The 19,620-nt window shown below is 44.6% G+C and overlaps 2 non-coding genes across 2 annotated transcripts; one reads left to right on the forward strand and one right to left on the reverse strand.

Annotated features, from left to right (window-relative positions):
* The first annotated feature begins 530 nt into the window (after positions 1–530).
* LOC112084802 lies at positions 531–638 on the forward strand. The gene has a single exon (XR_002898462.1). It is a non-coding gene; the product is annotated as a small nucleolar RNA R71 (small nucleolar RNA).
* Positions 639–10,250: 9,612 nt separating this feature from the next.
* LOC112084778 lies at positions 10,251–10,357 on the reverse strand. Its single transcript, XR_002898438.1, has one exon. It is a non-coding gene; the product is annotated as a small nucleolar RNA R71 (small nucleolar RNA).
* Positions 10,358–19,620: the final 9,263 nt, after the last annotated feature.

The following is a 19,620-nucleotide window of genomic DNA, read 5'->3' on the forward strand; positions in this document are numbered from 1 at the left end:
TTGATTCTTGGGTTGGATGACCCTTGAAAGTTGTTCTTGGGAACAAAGTTCTTTGGAGCTTGAGAATTGGGATAGACCTGGTCTTGTGGGTTAGCTACATTGGTGTTCCTGTAAGAAAGGTTTGGATTGGCATTACCATACTGATATCTTTGGAACCTCTGATTCCCAATGTAGTTGAGCTCCTCCTGGGTAAGACCTTCTTCACTTATGTTCTCAAAGATTTGAGAAGGTTCCTCATACTCTCCAACAAAATGTATTGGCTTCTGAGTGGTGAATTTCAGCTTGTCTAATTCACTTCTCAACTCCTTAACTTCTCTGGTGAGCCTCTGTTCTGAGCTTGAACCTTCAGACCTATTTGATCTGTCATAGTCTTCACCATAAGTATCATTGCTCAATGCTAAGTTCTCCACTAGCTCTAAAGCAGCATGTATCTCTTTACCCAGAAAGTTCCCATTGGAAGCAGTATCCAGCTGGTTTCTAATCTTGGGAAGAGCTCCTCTATACAGTGTGCTGAGAAGAGAAGCCTCACTACACCCATGGTGTGGGCATTGGTTTGTGTAGCTCCTGAATCTCTCATATGCTTCACCAAAACTTTCATTGCAGTGCTGAGTGAAGCTAGAGATTTGGTTCCTCAGTTTTGCAGTTCTTGAGGTGGAGAAGAACTTAGATAAGAAGGCTTGCTTGGATTGCTCCCAGGTTTGAATGGAGCCTCTTGGAAGATTCTTCTCCCATTGATGAGCTTTATCGCCAAGACTGAATGGGAATAGTCGTAGCTTAAAGCTGTCTTCTGAAACTCCATTGATCTTGGTCAGATCACACACCTTATCAAACTGGTCCAAGTGTTCCAAGGGATCTTCCATTGCTAACCCATGGAACTTTGAGTTCTGGACCATATCAGCAATGATGCTTTCACTTCAAAGTTGTTGTTTTGCACAGGTGGTGCCTGAATACCAGCTCCATACTGATGAGCATTGGCCCTGTCATTCTCTCCAACATAGACTTGGGGTTGCTCATATCTTCTTTGCTGTGGTTGGAAAGGGTGGGGTTGGTGGTGCACCTGGTGTCTTTGCTGAACATTGGCCTGATGCCTCTGTTGATGAGCTTGAGCTTGTCCCTGGTGGACATAAGCTTGTTGATCGTGCACCTGTTCCTGCTGAACATTACCCTGGTGAAGCCCTTGACCAACTCCAATACCAGCTCCATGACCTTGAGCCTGTTGCTCCTGAACTGGTTGTTCTATATCTACCACGTGATCTCCTTGTTCTGCCATCTCAGTCTGATCAATTTGTCTACCACGTCTGTCTCTTCTCCTCCTTGGTACCAAAAGGTTGATGTTGTCGTTTAGAGGAAAAGGAGGACCACAGCTTCTTGATCTAGACCTGGTGTTCATACACCTGAAATCACAAACAGAACTTGAAAGGAATCAGTAAAAACAAGAAAGTAACACTTGATCTCAAGAACAGATCAGAGCTTAATGCTAATCAAACCACAATTTGGCAACGGCGCCAATTGATAGACAAGACTTTTTTAGGGTCTCAGGGCTATTCAATCCCCTTGTCAATGTAGCACAAAGAGGTTTATCAATCCAGATGTGGTGTTAGACACTAAGCTATATGATCAAGTTCTTAATTCAAGCAAACAAGAGTGCGTTTTGATTAATCTAGAGACAACTATAAACATAAACAGGATTAAAGACTAATGACAATGACAAATGATATGAATATGATATGATGGAGGCATGAGATTCTAGACATGATAGTTGGTTAGGGTGCTTTGGTGTTAAACTAGAAATGCTAATGACAATGATGAGACATGATTCAAATGATTAAGAACTCTAATCTAGGTTAATCCTCTCATGAAGGTATTAACCCCTATACTAATCCATTTTCAAACCAAATTCCCAATTGTGAAATATGAATCAATATGCATTAATAAACAGTTCTCAATGATCATTCAAGCATTTAACAAATCATTCCCATGATGAAAAATTGCTTAAACCTCTAACACAACTCTTTCAGGAATTTCATCAAACACTTTTGGTGCATGAAATTCCCAGAATCTAGATCTCAAGTGATTATCAAGGATCTAGCATAGAGAACAGTTGTTTAGAGAAATGAATCAATGAATCTAGCCCTAAGTACTCCTAATCTAACACTTTAGCACCCTAACCTACACATCTAGAACCTCATTAAGGTAACTACTCACTAATCATGATCAACACACTAGATCCTTTGCAAGATGTGTTGTTAATCATGATTAGAAGTTGATTTTGATGATAAGAAATGATGAACAAGAAGGAAAGAAACTGCAAATCGATTTTAAACTCTCTAAAACAAAGTGTATTCAGTAGGTTTTTCACCAAAGGGGAAAGAAGACTAAAAGTAGATTCAGTCCCTCTCCAAATTAGGTCTAAAAACATTATAAAGGGGGCTTGGGCGAACCGGGTCAACCCGGAACAAACCGGGTACTGACCCGACCTTGATGGGCAAAGAAAGGTTTGCCACGGTCTGGTGTGTCCTTGGTGTGACCGTGGCATTCCTGACCGTGTCAAAGACTTCATTTGTGTTCTTGGTTCATTTTGATGCTACGATCTGATCAAGCTTCATCTGGAATTCGTGGCAAGCTACCGTGTCAAACGCCGAAGATGTGTAAAGGTTGCCACGGTCAAGCCTCCAGACCGTGGCATTCAGACCGTGCCAAGAGCCGAAGCTGTGTAGAAGTTGTCTCCAGCCACTTGTACATTTGCCACGGTCAAGTCCCAGACCGTGGCATTCAGCTCGTGCCAATCGCCGAAGGTATGTAAAGGTTGCCACGGTCAAGCCTCAGACCGTGGCATTTAGGCCGTGTCAATCGCCGAAGGATGCAAGAAGTTCCTCTCAGCCAAGTGTGTGTTTGCCACGGTCAAGTGTAGAACGTGGCATGAAGATCGTGTCGTTGGCCGAGGGTGCACAAAAGTTGCCACGGCCAAGTGTGGACCGTGGCATTGAAATCGTGGCATGCTTAACTTGGTCGCTTTGGGCTGTCTGGACCATCTCGCATTCCGGAGAGTGTAGCTTCCTGGAGAATTGTCCGAATTGAGTGACTCCGGTTGCCGAAGACAGAGGACTCATTTATCTACAACTTTGGTGAAGGACGTTTCGATGCTTGGGAAGTTTAAGGCTTCCTGGAGGGCACATCTTTGCAGTGCATTTACACGACCAGAGAGAGGCGTCTAGACATGTGTCCATTCCGGAGACCGTAGCTTTCTTCTCAAAGCTCCGAATTGACTGATCTCGGATGTTCTGGAAAGAAGACTCAAATGTCTCTGATTCTCATGAAGGCCCCGGAAACTGAATCGGCCTGGAAGTGCACCGTCCTTCGCATCCTTCAAAACTGATCTGCTCGGTCCGGAATACCTGCGAGACAGGGGTTCCTTCCGACGAGCTTATCTCTCTGCTCACGCGTCCGAATTCCACGATTCCACTTGCTATGAGACCGTGCTCCAATTCTCTCCAACTTCTATGAAGGTCCTGCCGTCTGAATCGGACCGGAAGGCTCCCCAGACAGGCGATTTCTGAGACTCGTTCAAACCCGGAGATTTTGGCCGATACACTTCGTTCGCGGTACATGGAAATGGCCGGTAAAGCTTCCCGCGGTACATGAAAATAGCCGGTAAAACCTTCATGGCCAGCGAGAATGGCCGATAATCTCCCAAGACCCAATTTTTCCACTTTTTCAAGCTTTGCTCACCATTCCACCTCCTGGATTCATCTTTTCAGCTCCATATTCACCTGATAGACACTCAAAACATGCAAAGACTCATTGGGACCTAATGCATCTCCTAAGTTCTAAAACAAACCCTAAGGACCTAAAATGCATGAAATAAAACATGATTTGGAATGATTTATGCAACCTAAATGATGCAAATTATGAACATATCAATAGCTCATCGTCAAGCGGAAATGCGTGTTTAACGAAGGTTTGGATTTTGGGAATAACTAAGTTAGAAAGCAGAGAAACCCTCCTTAGCCTTGATATAAGGTCCGAATATCAGGTAAGTATGGGCGCTAACTGTTTTCTGTGTACTTTATGTACATATGTGTGTGCGTGTTACGTGAGAAAGTCGCATGTGAAGTCGGGAGGGCTAAGACCATGCACAATTTTGTGCGGAAGACATACGTGAAGCTGACAAGCTAAGACCGTATGCACTTGTAAAATCGTGTGTGAAGCAGTATAAGCTAAGACCACATGTGGTAGGACGGAAAGTCTTGTGAACTTAATCCGTGCCTATCTTTGTTTGTATATATGTATGTGTGAGTATAAGTGTGGGTAAGCCACCAATGTAAAATATGTGCTATCTATAAGATGAAAGTTAGTGTGATTGTGTAAATTTAAAAGAAGGTAAAAGAAAAACCAAATATTTGGGAAAGACATCTGATCTGATCCCAAGTACAATAAGCGGTTTGGATGAAAACTAAGTTCTAACAAGAACCTTGTTAGGAAATTGTGAGAGGTTAGAGAGAAAACTCTAAGTCCTAGGAAGGATTCCTGGAACTAGAAAAGTAGGTTTGGAGAACCTTAGAGGAAAGATGAAGTTGGAAGTAGGGACTATTTATAGCCGAAAGAAGGGAAGAACAGAAAAACCAAGGTGAACGGCTACAAAGGAAAGCGTGGAAGAAAAAGCAAGAAAGAAGAAGTCAGATGGAAGCCAGAATTCAGAAGAGTATAAAGCATGAACTTGCGTTGGGAATTCGGGGATGAATTCCTATAAGTGGGGGAGAATGTAACACCCCGTTACACGGGTTGTTATAATAAAATGACCGGAAAGGAAAAAGATGGATTTTGCTAAGGCAAAATGAAGAAGATCGATCAGAAACAACAGAGGAAGGGATCTAACAGGGAAAAAGAGGAAAAAGCCCGAAGAAAATCCAAGTGGTCCGCTAAAAATCAGTTTTGGCCGCAGAAACTTGATTTTTGGCCGGACGGGTGCATTTTTGGCCGGACGAGAGTGAAACGACGCAGGCAAATTTTTAAAATGCGTGCGTGACGGTACGTGGCACTGTTGGTGGCATGGCCGGCAGCGGCATGGAACATGCGCGGAGTCTCGCCAACACATGGCGTGACCGAGCCGTGTACCTGACGTGTTGCTGTAAAAACGCGACACATAGGTAATCGGCCGGGCTGACACGAAGGCTGGACAAGAGTCGACCAGAGGCTTACCTAGGGTCAGACCTATAAACCTATGGTCAGACTAGCTTGTACACTTTCTGCGGATAGAAGCGTTGGACGATGATGTGGACTTGCCGCAAGAATGACACGCGGACGGAAGCATGACCAGGATGGCCGATAGCTGTGCTGAGTATGGCGAGCTACGGGCTAGGTCTAGGACTAGACTTGGTACATGGAGGCGTGCATGCGCGGACTGCGGCATGTGGCGCTGAATCATGATCGGAAAGGACACTTGGCCGACACGTGCTGAACCAAGGTCGGCGAACTGCGGCTATAAATAGGACCCGAAACCATAGTTTCGAATCACACCTGAAAAACTTAGAAAAACTTAAGAGGAAGAGAGATAGTCCGATAAGAGCTTACCGTGTTCGACCGGAGTGCTGAGCAAGAAAGTTTAGCCGATAGAAGTAGCTGAGTCAGGTGGATTTCGGTCCGAGTTTGGCGATAAACGGGAAAACGCCCGGGAAACGTCCGTCAAGGAAAAAGGTGAGTTCCGGTAGATAGGAACTAATGGTTTTGTGCAGGTAACCATGGATCGGTCCATGTGGGACTGCGATCCACAGTTAAAAGTAGATTGCGTGATTGAGTGCTAGGTATTATTTTGTTTGTGAGTGAGTTTGTGAGAGATCCCGTGTTGTCCGGTGACTCACGTGTGATCCTACTTCCGAAATACGGGAGTTAGTGGTATTGCCGGTTCGCAACCACCACTTCTCTGTTTTTGCGTGTTGTGTGTGGCTTAGTGTTAGCCTTTGAACGAATTTAGTAATGGTCGGTCGTGAGGGGACTATGGTCACCACGGGCCGTTGGCTTTGCTAAAAAAAACTGGAAAGGTCATGAGGGGATTCAGGAAGGAACCCCTATGGACCTATGTGTGTTTTGCGTAAAACCACGGTGGAGATTCAGTGAGGAATCTGTGTTTTGTTTGTTTCTTGCGTGAACCACAGAAAAGGTTAGTGGAACCTTGTGGTGTGTTAGGACACAAGCCCAGAGATTCGGAGGGATACTTGGGTCGCTCCCATGGCCAAGTCCTGCATGACGATGCGGCCCGACTGGTCGAGAAGGAAGGACCGCGAAGTCGGAAGCAAGTCCGGTTCATGTGCCTGAGTGGCTATGAATAGCGGGGCTTGCCGGGCTAGGATGTGTCATTAGGTACATGCTGTAAGGCATGTTGGGTTGGGATCCCACCTGTTCGGTAATGTTATGTGATATTGTAGCTTCCGCTGTAGCATTTGGTTGATAGCTGTTCCGTGAAACTTATGTGCGACTCATTGTTTTTGTTGCTTTCCCTTGTTTGATGTGCTTCGGCTATCTGGGGTGGGATGGGGAATTAACGTGTTTAGCAGGGCCTGGACTCACTGGGCATTTTATAGAAATGCTCAATATACGTTTTTGTCTTGCAGGAAGCCGTAGACAAATTTAGAAGGGAAGGCATCGGACATTAGGAGTGCTGGAGTAGTTTTACGGTGGGATTGTAAAGAAGTCTTGAAAGCTATTTCCGGAATTGGTTTTGTAAGTAAAATGCTTTATCGGATTTCATGTTGTTAACGTGCTTTGTAAAGATTTTCAATATGAATAAAAGGCATTTTTCTTTACAAACCTCGCTTTTCAAGATACTAGACCCTGGTTCGGGTCGGAACAACTCAAGATCGGGGTACGGGTTGAAAAGCCTTAGGCCTTGGTCAAGAGGAATGATATCGGTAATAGTTTAGTTAGAGTATTATAGGATGCTCTAGCCAGACTGTCCCCGGTATCATACTGCAACACTTTGGATTTCTTCTAAGTATAGAACGACTCGGGGGTGTTACACCGGCCATGGTCGGAAATCAGGCGTGGCAAGCTGTTTGGATAAAGCCATGAGGAGGAGTCACGGTTCAAAGCCTGACCTTGGCAAGTTTTCACATGATTCAGGATTTTCCACGGTCAGGAGACGCGGTTTTCAGGTCGACCGTGGCAAAGGAGACTTTGGACGGCACAAGCTTCGGGGATTGACGCGGTCGGCTGGCACGGGAGATGATGTAGACCGTGGCACCTGTTTGGTCGAAGACGCATGATTCGGAAAATGCCGCGGGGCGTTTGACATGGTCGGTCCAGACCGTGTCAAAGGAGTTAGCCGGTCAAAAGCGCTATCGGGTCATGCCACGGTCGCTTAACGCGGGACGGTCTTTACCATGTCAATGCTCGAGCATCGAATGCACAGATCCGGGGCTTGACGCGGGAACGATGCCACGGTCAGTCCACACCGTGGCAAGAATTTTTTAGCCGATATATTTCTTATCATGGTGAAGCCGCGGCACGATGTCACGCACGATCCGGACCGTGTCAGGTGTGCCTTAGCCGGCTTAACTCACTATCGGGCTGCCACGGGGAGAATGACACGGTCAGCCCCAGACTGTGTCAACACATTTCAGTCGGGAGATTTTTATTTGGAGATCGCCACAGGAAAATGACACGGGACGCTCCAGGCAGCGGCAAAAACGAGCAGGTCTTCGGGTTTTGACACGGTACGGTGACACGGTCAATCAGGAGCCGCAAAAATTTTGAAATTGCAAAGACAATACGGACGTTGACTGGTCAAAAACGCGCTTTTTACAGCTTTTCCCCACCCGAGCCCTTCTCTTCCATCAGACACCCCGAGTTTGCTCTCTTTTCCTCCATTCCTGAACTTAAAACTTCCATATCTCTCTCATTACAGAACAAAATTTAGAAATTCCAACTGCATTGAACTCGTAATCCTGTCTAGGTTCCTGCTGCATTCTCGCATTACACTCGAACTATGAAGATTCCAATGTATTTTCACCTGTTAAAACTCACCTTTTCCATGTCTTAAATGTACTGTTCATGAACTTGAAATACATGGAATCGATTTTAATTGGTCTCTTGATACCTTGGAATTATTTTGTGAATGCTATGCACGTAGGATAGGTAGGAAAATCTTCGTTCTTGCTTGAGAATAATCTGTTCTTGGATTTTTTGAAAAATTTCGGTAAATTCATCAATTATTTTGATTCTTTTTCAAAAAATTGTGTTCAAGCCGACCTCTTTGTGTGCATTGCTTATTGGCATTGCTGTGAGTTTATTGAATCTATGACTGGCTAAAGACACATTCTTTTCTTGAAAAATCGATATGTGCCACTCCTGAACTTGGTGATTTTTTGGAAAATTTTTGTTGTTCTCTTGCTTTGGTGCTCATAGCTGTTTCAGCAAATGCAGGATGGGAGGAACAAAAAGAACTGCAGCCATGGAGAGAACTAAACAAGAAAAAGCTGGAGCTTCAGAGGATCAGATTCTGCCCTTTGGGAGTAAGGTTTTTGAAAGAAAAAAGAGAACAAGACTGTGTTTGAGAGATCTTGTGTTTAAAAGCTGTCTTCTTCTTAATCTATCATCTCCAGCTTCATTTACACACTTCTAATCATGATTAACAACACACCTTGCAAAGGATCTAGTGTGTTGGTCATGATTAGTGAGTAATCTCCATATTAAGGTCTTAGATATGTAGATTAGGGTGCTTAAGTGGTAGATTAGTGATCTTAGGGGTTAGATCATTCATATTCCATTCTCTACAACCTGTTCTTAATGCTAGATCCATACTCATCATATGTGGTCTAGATTCTGGGCATTTCATGCACCAAAAGTGTTTGATGAAATGCCTGAACCAAGGTTGTTTGAGGTTTAAGTGTTATTCATCATGGGAATGATTGTTTATATGCTTAAATGACAGATTAAACTGGTTCTTAATGCTTGTTGATTCATGTTTCACTAATGATGATTAGGTTAGAAACTGTTTTAGCATAGAAGTTGATACCTTCATGAGAGGATTAACTTAATTAATGATGTTTAAGTTGAATGGTTTGCTTGATCACATGATTCATTAGCTCACTAGTTTAACACTGAAGGCACCCTAATCCACTATCATGTCTAAGACCTTTCTCATCATCATACATACATTCTCATCTCATTTACCTTACTTGTTTGCTTGTTTAAGTTGATCATTAGCTTTAATCCTTGTTTTCCATTCTTAGTTGTCATTAATCATAAAAACCTCACTCATTTGGCTTGAATTAAGATCTGACTCTGCATCTTAGTGTCTACACATGATGGATTGATACCCTTTGTACTGCAAAGTGACAAAAGGGATTGATAACCCCTCATTTAGAGCCTTGAAAACTCTAAGTTATCAATTGGCGCCGTTGCCAAAGTGTGCTAGCATTAAGATTGTGTCATTTCTTGAGATCAAGCATTTTCTTTTGTGTTTTCTAATTTCTTTCAAGTTCTGTTTGTGAGTTTCAGGTGCATGAACACCAGGTCCAGATCAAGAAGCTGTGGTCCACCTTTCCCCTTAAACGAAAACATTAATCTTTTGGTACCAAAGAGGAGAAGGGACAGGCTCGGAAGACAGATTGATCAGGCTGATATGGAAGATCGTGGTTGACATTGAACAACCGGCTCAGGAGCAACAAGCTCAGGGTAATGGAGCTGGTAATGCAGCTGGTAATGGAGTTGGTCAAGGGTTACATCAGGGTAATGTTCATCAGGAACAGGTGCATCAACAGAAAGCTTATGTCCACCAGGGACAAGCTCCAGCTCATCAGCAGAGGCATTAGGCCAATGTACAGCAAAAACAACAGGTGCACCAACATCAGCCCTTCCAACACCAGCAAAGGAGATATGAGCAGCCACAGGTCTATGTTGGAGAGAATGACAGGGCCAATGCTCATCAGTATGGAGCTGGAATTCAGGCACCACCTGTGCAAAACAACAAATTTGAAGTCAAGGCATCTTTGCTGAATATGGTCCAAAACTCAAAGTTCCATGGATTGGCAATGGAAGATCCCTTGGAACACTTGGATCAATTTGATAAAGTGTGTGACTTGACAAAGATAAATGGAGTTTCTGAGGAAAGTTTCAAGCTAAGATTATTCCCCTTCAGTCTTGGTGACAAAGCACACCAATGGGAGAAGAATCTTCTAAGAGGCTCTATTCAGACTTGGGAGCAATGCAACCAGGCATTTCTATCTAAGTTCTTCTCAACTTCCAGAACAGCAAAGCTAAGAAACCAAATCTCCAGCTTCACTCAGCATAGCAATGAGAGTTTTGGTGAAGCATATGAGAGATTCAGGAGCTATACTAATCAGTGCCCACACCATGGGTTTAGTGAAGCTTCTCTTCTCAGCACACTTTATAGAGGGGCTCTTCCCAAGATTAGAAACCAGATGGATACTGCCTCTAATGGAAACTTTCTGGGAAAGGAGATTCATACTGAGGAGTGGAAAGGAGCTACCTGGTATTGAGCACAACAATGTGATCATTGAGGACAATGATCAAACTGAGGGGGAGGCAGCCTTACAAGAGGATCAAGTTGCTGAAGGATCAAGGAAAGAAAAGGGTAAAGAGGTAGAAAGGGAACCTGAATCAGAGAAGATATATGTCCCACCACCTCCATACCAACCCAAGCTCCCATTTCCAGGGAGATTTAAGAAGCAACTTGTAGACAAGGCAAGAGCTGTATTTGAGAAGGCACTCAATGAGACACCACTCACAATCCCTCTCATTGATGCATTTCTAATGATGCCAAAGATGGGTAAGTTTTTGAAAGATGCCATTCTGAACAAGACTAAAGAACTTCAAGGCATGGTGGTACTAAGTCATGAATGCAGTGCCATCATTCAAAGAAAATCCATTCCAAGAAAGCTGACTGATCCAGGGAGTTTCACACTCCCTTGTGCCATTGGGCCTCTACTATTTTCTGGATGCCTTTGTGATCTGGGAGCATTTGTCAGCCTGATGCCATTCTCCATAGCAAAGAAGCTTGGCTTTAGAGTGTTCAAACCTGCAAGGATCTCTCTTGTCCTTGCAGACAGATCAGTTAGGTTACCTGTTGGGATGTTGGAAGATCTGCCTGTCAAGATAGGTGGTTTTGAGGTTCCAACTGATTTTGTTGTGCTAGAGATGGATGAGGAACAAGTTGATCCTCTTATCTTGGGCAGGCCATTCTTGGCCACAGCAGGAGCTATTATTGATGTGAGAGGTGGCATCATAGAGCTTCAACATGGGTCTGAGAAGCTTAGGTTTGATGTGAATGAGATGATGAAGAAGCCCACCATAGAAGGTCAATGCATCTATGTGGAGACAATGGATCAGTTGGCTGATGAGTTGCTTGAGGAACTGAATACTGATGATCCTCTTCAAGCTACTTTAACCCAAGAACAAGGAGACAATGAGTTCTTAGCAGAAGAAAGTGAAGGGTACAAGCTGTATTTGGACAATGCTAGAGAACTTGGTCCTGAGACAAGGTTTTTGGAACTGGAACAAAGTGGATCTGAGGTCTTGGATATCAGAGGATCAGACACTAGCCAATGCATCTTCGATGCCGATTGGAATGAGGCTGATGCACCCCCTGTTGAGCTCAAGCCTCTACCAACAGGGCTCAGGTACGCTTTCTTGGGCTTAAACTCCACATATCCAGTGATCATCAATGATAGCTTATTAGAGCATGAAGAGAGTGCATTGCTTAGTGAGATAAGAAAGTTCAGGAGAACCATAGGATACTCTTTGGCTGATATTAGAGGGATCTCTCCTGACATATGCACCCACAGGATACACCTAGAGGACCAAGCTATGTCCTCTATTGAGCATTAACGACGTCTTAACCCGAACCTCAAGGAGGTGGTTAAGAAGGAGATACTCAAGCTCCTTGAGGCAGGGATAATTTACCCAATCTATGACTCAAGGTGGGTATCTCCTGTTCACGTTGTGCCCAAGAAAGGTGGGATCACAGTGGTTAAAAACGAGAAGGATGAGTTGATAGCTACTAGGACTATAACAGGACACAGAATATGTATAGACTATAGAAAGCTCAATGCAGCCTCTAGGAAGGATCATTTTCCTTTGCCTTTTATTAATCAGATGCTAGAGAGGCTTGCAAACCATCCCTTCTTTTGTTTTCTCGATGGGTACTCTGGATTCTTTCATATCCACATAGATCCAAGAGACCAAGAGAAAACAACATTTACTTGCCCTTATGGCACATTTGCATACACGCGCATGCCTTTTGGTCTTTGTAACACCCCTGCCACATTCCAGCGTTGCATGATGCATATATTCTCTGACATCATTGAAGAGAAGGTGGAGGTGTTCATGGATGATTTTTCTGATATTAGAGGGATCTCCTCCTTCTCGGATTGTCTCTCTAATTTGTCACAGGTCTTGGAGAGATGTGAGCAACATAACCTGGTGTTAAATTGGGAGAAATGCCACTTCACGGTGCAGGAAGGGATTGTACTTGGGCATAAGATATCTGAGAAGGGCATAGAGGTTGACAGAGCAAAGGTGGAAGTGATGGTGAATCTGCAAACTCCCACTTAAGTCAAAGGAATAAGGAATTACCTTGGGCATGCAGGGTTTTACGGAAGATTCATCAAAGACTTCTCAAGAATAGCCAGACCTTTGACAAGGCTGTTGTGTAAACAAGTTGACTTTGTCTTTGATGCTGAGTGTGAAGAAGCCTTCAAGATGATCAAGGATGCATTAGTCAGTGCACCAATTGTCCAGGCTCCAGACTGGTCCCTTCCTTTTGAGGTTATGACTGATGCATCAGATTATGCAGTTGGAGCTGTACTTGGTCAGAGGAAGGACTGGAAGCTTCATGTCATCTACTATGCCAGTAGAACCCTTGACTCTGCCCAAGAGAAGTACGCTACCACTGAGAAGGAAATGCTGGCAATAGTCTTTGCTTTTTATAAATTCAGAAGCTACCTGGTGGGATCAAAATTCATTGTATATACTGATCATGCAGCCCTCAGGTATCTGATGACCAAGAAAGATGCCAAGCCTAGACTGTTGAGATGGGTTCTCTTACTTCAAGAGTTTGATATGGAAGTACAAGACAAGAAGGGTATAGAGAATGGAGCTGCAGACCATCTCTCTAGGTTAAGAGTGGACTCTGAAGTCCCTCTTAATGAAAGCCTTCCTGAGGAATCATTGATGGTGCTCAACTCCTATTTGGAGTTTGAAGAAGTGGATAGCATCCAAGAGAAGAGAATGCCCTGGTTTGCTGATATTGTGAACTTTCTTGCTTGTGGAGTGGAACCACCTGAACTAGATGCTTACCACAGAAAGAAGTTCTTCAGAGATGTGCAAAGATACCATTGGGATGAACTTTACCTGTATGTCCTGAACAAATATCAGCTGTATAGAAGGTGTTTTGCTGAAGAGGAGATGCAACCTGTGTTGGAAGAGTACCATGGTTCAGCTTTTGGGGGTCATATGGGAGCATTCAAGACTGTGGCCAAGGTTTTTCAGAGTGGGTTTTGGTGGCCCACAATGTTCAAGGATGCTCTGGGAGTTGTTTCAGCATGTGATGCCTGTTAGAGGCATGGAAACATTTCAAAGAGGAGTGAGATGCCTCAAAATCCAATACTAGAGGTTGAAATCTTTGATTGTTGGGGAGTGGATTTTATGGGAATCAGTACATACTAGTGGCTGTGGACTATGTGTCCAAGTGGGTTGAGGCCATTGCTTCCCCTACCAATGATTCGAAGGTAGTAGTGAGGTTGTTCAAGAACATAATCTTCCCAAGATTTGGAGTACCCAGGGTTGTTATTTCTGATGGAGGGTCCCATTTTGTAAACAAGACCTTGGAGGGATTGCTGAGAAAGCATGTAGTGAAACACAAGGTAGCTACTCCTTATCATCCTCAAACTAGTGACCAGGTTGAAGTGTCTAATAAACAGATTAAGGCCATTCTTGAGAGGACTGTTAGCTCAAGCAGAAAAGATTGGAGCAAAAGACTGGATGATGCATTGTGGGCTTATAGAACAGCCTTTAAGACTCCAATTGGGACATCTCCTTTCAATATGCTATATGGGAAGAGCTGCCACCTTCCTGTTGAGCAGGAGTACAAGGCTTTATTGTCTGTGAAGTTGCTGAACTTTGATATCAAGACAACTAAAGAGAAAAGGGTCATTCAAGTCCATGAACTTGAAGAGATCAGGCTGGGGGCTTTTGAGAGCTCCAAGATTTATAAAGAAAAGACCAAGGCTCTGCATGATCAAAAGATTCTGAAAAAGGAGTTCAAGGAAGGTGATCTGGTGTTGCTGTTCAACTCTAGGCTTAAGTTGTTTCCTGGAAAACTTAAGTCTAGATGGTCTGGTCCCTTTAAGGTTCTTGAGGTCAAGCCATATGGAGCTGTTGTGTTAGACGACAAGGATGGTCAAGAGTTTGTGGTAAATGGCCAAAGGATCAAGCACTACCTAGTCTCACAAAGGAAGGAGGAAGCTACATCAGTTCCCCTTCTTGATCCACCACCAGCCTGTTAAACAGGTTTTCAAAGTCAAACTTAGAGACTTTAAATAAAGTGCTCTTGGGAGACACCCCAAGCTTATCCTTGTACATAGTTCTTTTGATTTCTTTTCTTTCTTTTTATGTTTTAGAACTTTTTGATGGGTTTTGTGAGTTGATCTCAGGTTCCAGGTGACATTTGGAGACCATGGCTCAGGTCAAAGTAGAATGGAGCGTGTGATAAGGCTGAGAGAAGTGTTTAAGGCCTGAAAACTTGAAGGACGCTTGTGTGCTACCTGGGCATGCGGCTCAGTCAGGCCAAGGACCAACTCGCATGCAAGCTCGCAATTTAGTCTGACTTGGTCCTGCAGGTTAGAACCAAGAGCAGCCAAGCCGCACACCAGGAGGAAGGTGCTGTGGAGACTAAGTGCTAAGACGTGCGACTTGGTACTGCGGGTTAGATGCAAGAAGACCAAGATGCACGACCACTCGTAAATTGCACCGAGTTGGTCATGCGAGATGGTTTGCAAAGGTCCCAGGCCGCACACAAAAGAAGAAGCTGTGGTGTCTAAGTGTAAAGTCATGCGAGACGGTCATGCGGCCTGAATCAATGAAAGACCAAGGCGCAGGAACATTCGCAAATCACACCGAGTTGGACCTGCTAGCTGATGTTCAAGAATCCCAGGCCGCACACAAAACAAAAGACCCAGGAAGTCAAGTATCAAAGAACTGCGATACGGTCATGCGGTTTGAATCAGGGAAAGGCCAGGCCGCAGACGGGTTCGCAAATTACACCGGTTCAGGCATGTGGCTCAGCTTTACATCATCCCAGGTTGCACACCAAAAGAAGCACCCAGACGTCTAAGTGTCAAAGTCTGCGAGTCAGGCGTGCGGCTTAAACCGAGGAGGTCCCAGGTCGCACGAACATTCGCAAATTGCACCGACCTGGGAATGCGAGTGGGTTCAGAAGAGGAGCAGGCCGCACGTTGAGAAGGAGCATGGATATTCTCTAAGTGACAGATCGTGCGACCTGGTCATGCGACTTGGACGCACGTAAGACCAGGCCGCACGAGAACTCGCAAATTACACCGGCATGGACGTGCGGGTAAGCTGAGAGAAGGGACCAGGTCGCAGCATGGGAGAAGAGACTAAGCCGTGCAGAAGAGAATTGTTGTGGAGAAATGACTAAGTGTGGGGGAGGCTCACGGTGTAAGCACCTCGGTATAACTATACCGAGGGGCAATGTTCACTTAAAACGGTCAAAAACCTCAATCCGAGGCCGCGACTAGTTTACACCAAGGCCAGCCCGTTTAAGCCCCCAAGCACCAAGTGTTCTTTGTTAAAACAAGTGACCTCGGCATGATACCCTCGTGGTGGAGCGTGTCGAGGTGCCCGGTTTCAAAAACGTTCAAAAACAAGAACATTTGGGACACTTAGATCGAAGAAAAGGGTTTGCTCTATGGAAAAGACGTGAAGGCCACGGAGAATTACTCGTTAACATGAGCTTAAATTGCTCGGCTTGGTGCCCTCGAGGTGGAACAAGTCGAGGCCGCTCAAGTTAACACGAGAAATATTGGTTTAGTCCGTACGGCCCACGTCACTCCTTTACTGCGCCATTTGAAGGCTTTTGCGCGGTAATTTAAATTTGAACGCCCGGTCAAGATGGTTTTTGGCGCGGTCAACAGCTAGAGCTGGAAGAGAAGGGGGGACCAGTCCCACTACAGTCCAAACGCCATTTGGAAAGCGCGCTCCAGCCCATACCAGCCTCCACACCGAGCTAAAACGCAGAGTTTGCCTTCTTCTCTCTTTTCTCTGCATTTCACGAACACAACTCTCTCATTTCTCATTCTTTTCGCGTGATTCCAAGCGTTCTAGACTCGTTAGGGTGTTGTCTATTCTGCATAAGCATCTCACTGAGCTTGAATCTTGGATTCCCAAAGGTATTTGCATCTTAAAGAACTCATCTTTTTCCATTCATTCTTTGCGAGCTTAAATGTTTGTAAAATATGGAATCGATTCTTTTAGAACGTATTGACCCTTGGGAACAATTTTAAAAATTCTATCAGGATAGACAACACATGAAAAACTGGTCTTTGCTCTGAAAATCACTTGTTCTTGAGTTTTTAAAATTCTTGAGAAAATGCGCTTGGAATCGGCTTAAATGGTGAACCGAGTTGTTGAGCTGAACTGACTAGATCTCTTGTCTCTCTCCGGTTGTTCTAGCTTGATTGATACTCTCTTTGATGTTTGAAAAAGCTATAAATCTGGTCTTCTTAGAGAAAAAGCTCTGTTCTTGCCATCTTGAGATACATGTGCTTATCGATATACTTGATTCTAACGGTTTCCTTGAGAATCTGCCTTGCAGATGACCGGCGACCAAACTGTTCCTACTCATGAGACGAACAAAAACGAGGTTCAGAGGAGGGGTACCAAAGGAAAAGCTGTGGCCGTGGCACGCAGTGGAGGAACAAGCAAGAAAACCTCGACAAGACCTGATGGCGAGCCAGCTGCTAAACGAGCAAGGAACGCCGAGCTCACTCCGGCACCAGCTCTTGAATCAAGGAGGAATGGGAAGCAAGCAGCCGTTGGATCCAACGAGGATGAGCTCAGAGCCATAGTCCCCCATGAAGCCAACTGTGGCAAGAAGGCCAAGAAGGAACCGAAGCCCGAGCCTGAGGAAGAACATTTCCCAACTACTGAGGAGTACTTGGACCACTTTAACTCTATAAGAGTGGCTCAAGGTCGGTTCCCTGATATGGAGTTGTTGAGGAAGCTTGAGATACTCGATGATGTTACCCTCATCTTTCAAAACATGGGCCTGGTCGAGTTCTTCACGATGAGCGATGTTGCTTATGAGGGGATCACACAACAGTTTCTTGCCACTTTGGAGGTTGTCATCTATCCCAAGAGAGATCCCAAGCGTTTACATGGCAAAGGGTTCGGCCACATTGAGTTTGACATGGAAGGCGTGCACTACAAGGTCAGTTTCAAGGAGCTTGATGAGATATTTGGTTTTGAAAGGAATGGAAGCTCGCTTGACAAGTTCGTGTACCCAAAAGAAGAGTTAGCCGCCTTGTGGGAAACAATCGCTTTTGGACCTTACTTGGGAGGCAAGAGCAAGACGAGTTGCATCAGGAATCCTACGATCAGATACACCAACCAAGTTCTCGCCTCCACATTCTTCTCGACCTATAACCCCGGTGTTATTCATACGGCCGAGCTTGAATTGTTGGGACTTGGACTGAAGCCGCTCATCACTCAAATGAAGAACAAGAAGGAGTTCCAAGGGCCAATGCATGTACCCTCTTTAGGCGCGTTTTTTGCGATCCAAATGCTCACTTACAGACACAATGTGTGGTGTGACCGAAAGAAGAAAGGAGCAAGGAGGCTTCAGAACGGTTGGATTGTCACCAAGATTTTGAGAGCTCAAGGATTCATATTCCCTGATTCACCATCGAGGCCGAGTCTCATTGATGAGCAGTACTTAAGCAAAAGTGGTTTCTTTGGAGGCAAGTCAGGGGATAGATGGGTTTACAACTTCACACTGATGCACAGAGACGGCACACAGGTCCTACTGCCTAACCGAGGCCTCACCATGCTTGACAAACAGTGTAACGTCTCCTTCTATGTCCTCAAAGATCAGTTGTACAACCCATCTCTCGACCCACCAATGCGCAAGTGTACCAAGGCCGCACCTAGCAAACCTCAGAACGAGAACGGCCCGGCCGGATGTGAGAACGAGGAAGAGAGACACCCCGAGAGGAGGATTGGAGCAGGCCGATACCATTTTGATCCATACGTCTGGGGTGAGCCTGAATACCATACCAAGAAGCTGTATTCGCGAGTGAACACTCTCCAAAAGTGGTGTAAGTGGCAAGACAAGACCATTCACGCGTTGGTGGACTGTGTAAGGCATCTGAAAAAGAAAGTCAAGCGACTCACCAGACCATCTTCCCCGGACAAGAACTCGGCGACCTCAACCGCACCAGTTACACAAGAAGAGGTTGGAGAAAGCTCTAACGCGAGGAACCCAGAGTTTCCACCAGGCAAAGAGGACTGGATCGATCCTGCCTCGGCATTCTTACCGGAACCCTCGGAAAGCAGCCCACCACGCCAGTCCACGCCCTCCTGCTCAACGTCAAATCCTTCGTACTACTTGGGATCAGACCTCTCCGACTGAGGTATCGACTTCAAACTCTTGTACATATGCATCTTGTATATACCATATTGCATATAGTTTATCTTTTTACTTCTCTCACACGCTTTTATAACACACGGGACTGTGTTATTTAAGTGTGGGGGAGGAGCTTTGTGTTTTCTGATCTTGTTTTCTTTGTTCTTATTTGACTTTTGCATTCTTGAGTCTCATTTAGCTATGTACATATGATAAAATTGCATCATTCTAGTTGCATCTCGCATTCTAAGATCGAGTCTAGCTGCATCATGTAGGATTGCATCAGTGCAAGGAGCAATGATAGATTTTTTCCTAGAGAGTAAATCACTTGAGAACTTGAACTAAATATGCTTGTGAAACTCATTATGTGCTTGTAAAGCTTGAAACGATTCGAATCTGAGAAGCAAGTTTGAATTACACTCAACTCTAGCTAAGTGATAACCCTGAACTTGAATTGTAAATATCTTTTGACGCATTGCTTGAATAGGCTTGTGGATACCGATATACATACTTGAGCTAGAATCGTTGTTTTTACCACCCTCCTTCCTTAGCTCAAGTAGCTGAATCCGCATCATGGATCAGTTCCCTCACCTTGAACCCACCTTTCTTTCGAGCCAATGTTTGTGGGTGAATTGTGAGGCCACTTTGGATTGAACTTAGCAGAAAGTGTTAGGTTTAGAGCGACAAGGGCATGTCTCATTGAGTGTTATGTTCCAACATCAAGGAACTGAGAGTGTTGGCGAGGAATAAGTGTGGGAGAAAACACTTGTTGGTGAGTGGAAAAAGGTGAGATGAGTGGAAAAGAGAAAGTGGAAATAGCTAGGGGAATGAAAGAAAAAGAATTGAGTCTTGGATTTGAAAAGATGAGCTCTGTTGCTTTTAAAAGAAAAATTTAGTCTTTGAAATGAAAAGAAGCCAAAAAGGCTCAAGAGTTCTAAGATGAAAAGAAAAGAGCTGTGTGA

The sequence above is a fragment of the Eutrema salsugineum genome, unplaced genomic scaffold, assembly GCF_000478725.1.
Source record: "Eutrema salsugineum unplaced genomic scaffold, Eutsalg1_0 scaffold_4, whole genome shotgun sequence".
In the NCBI taxonomy this organism is placed as follows: Eukaryota; Viridiplantae; Streptophyta; class Magnoliopsida; order Brassicales; family Brassicaceae; genus Eutrema; species Eutrema salsugineum.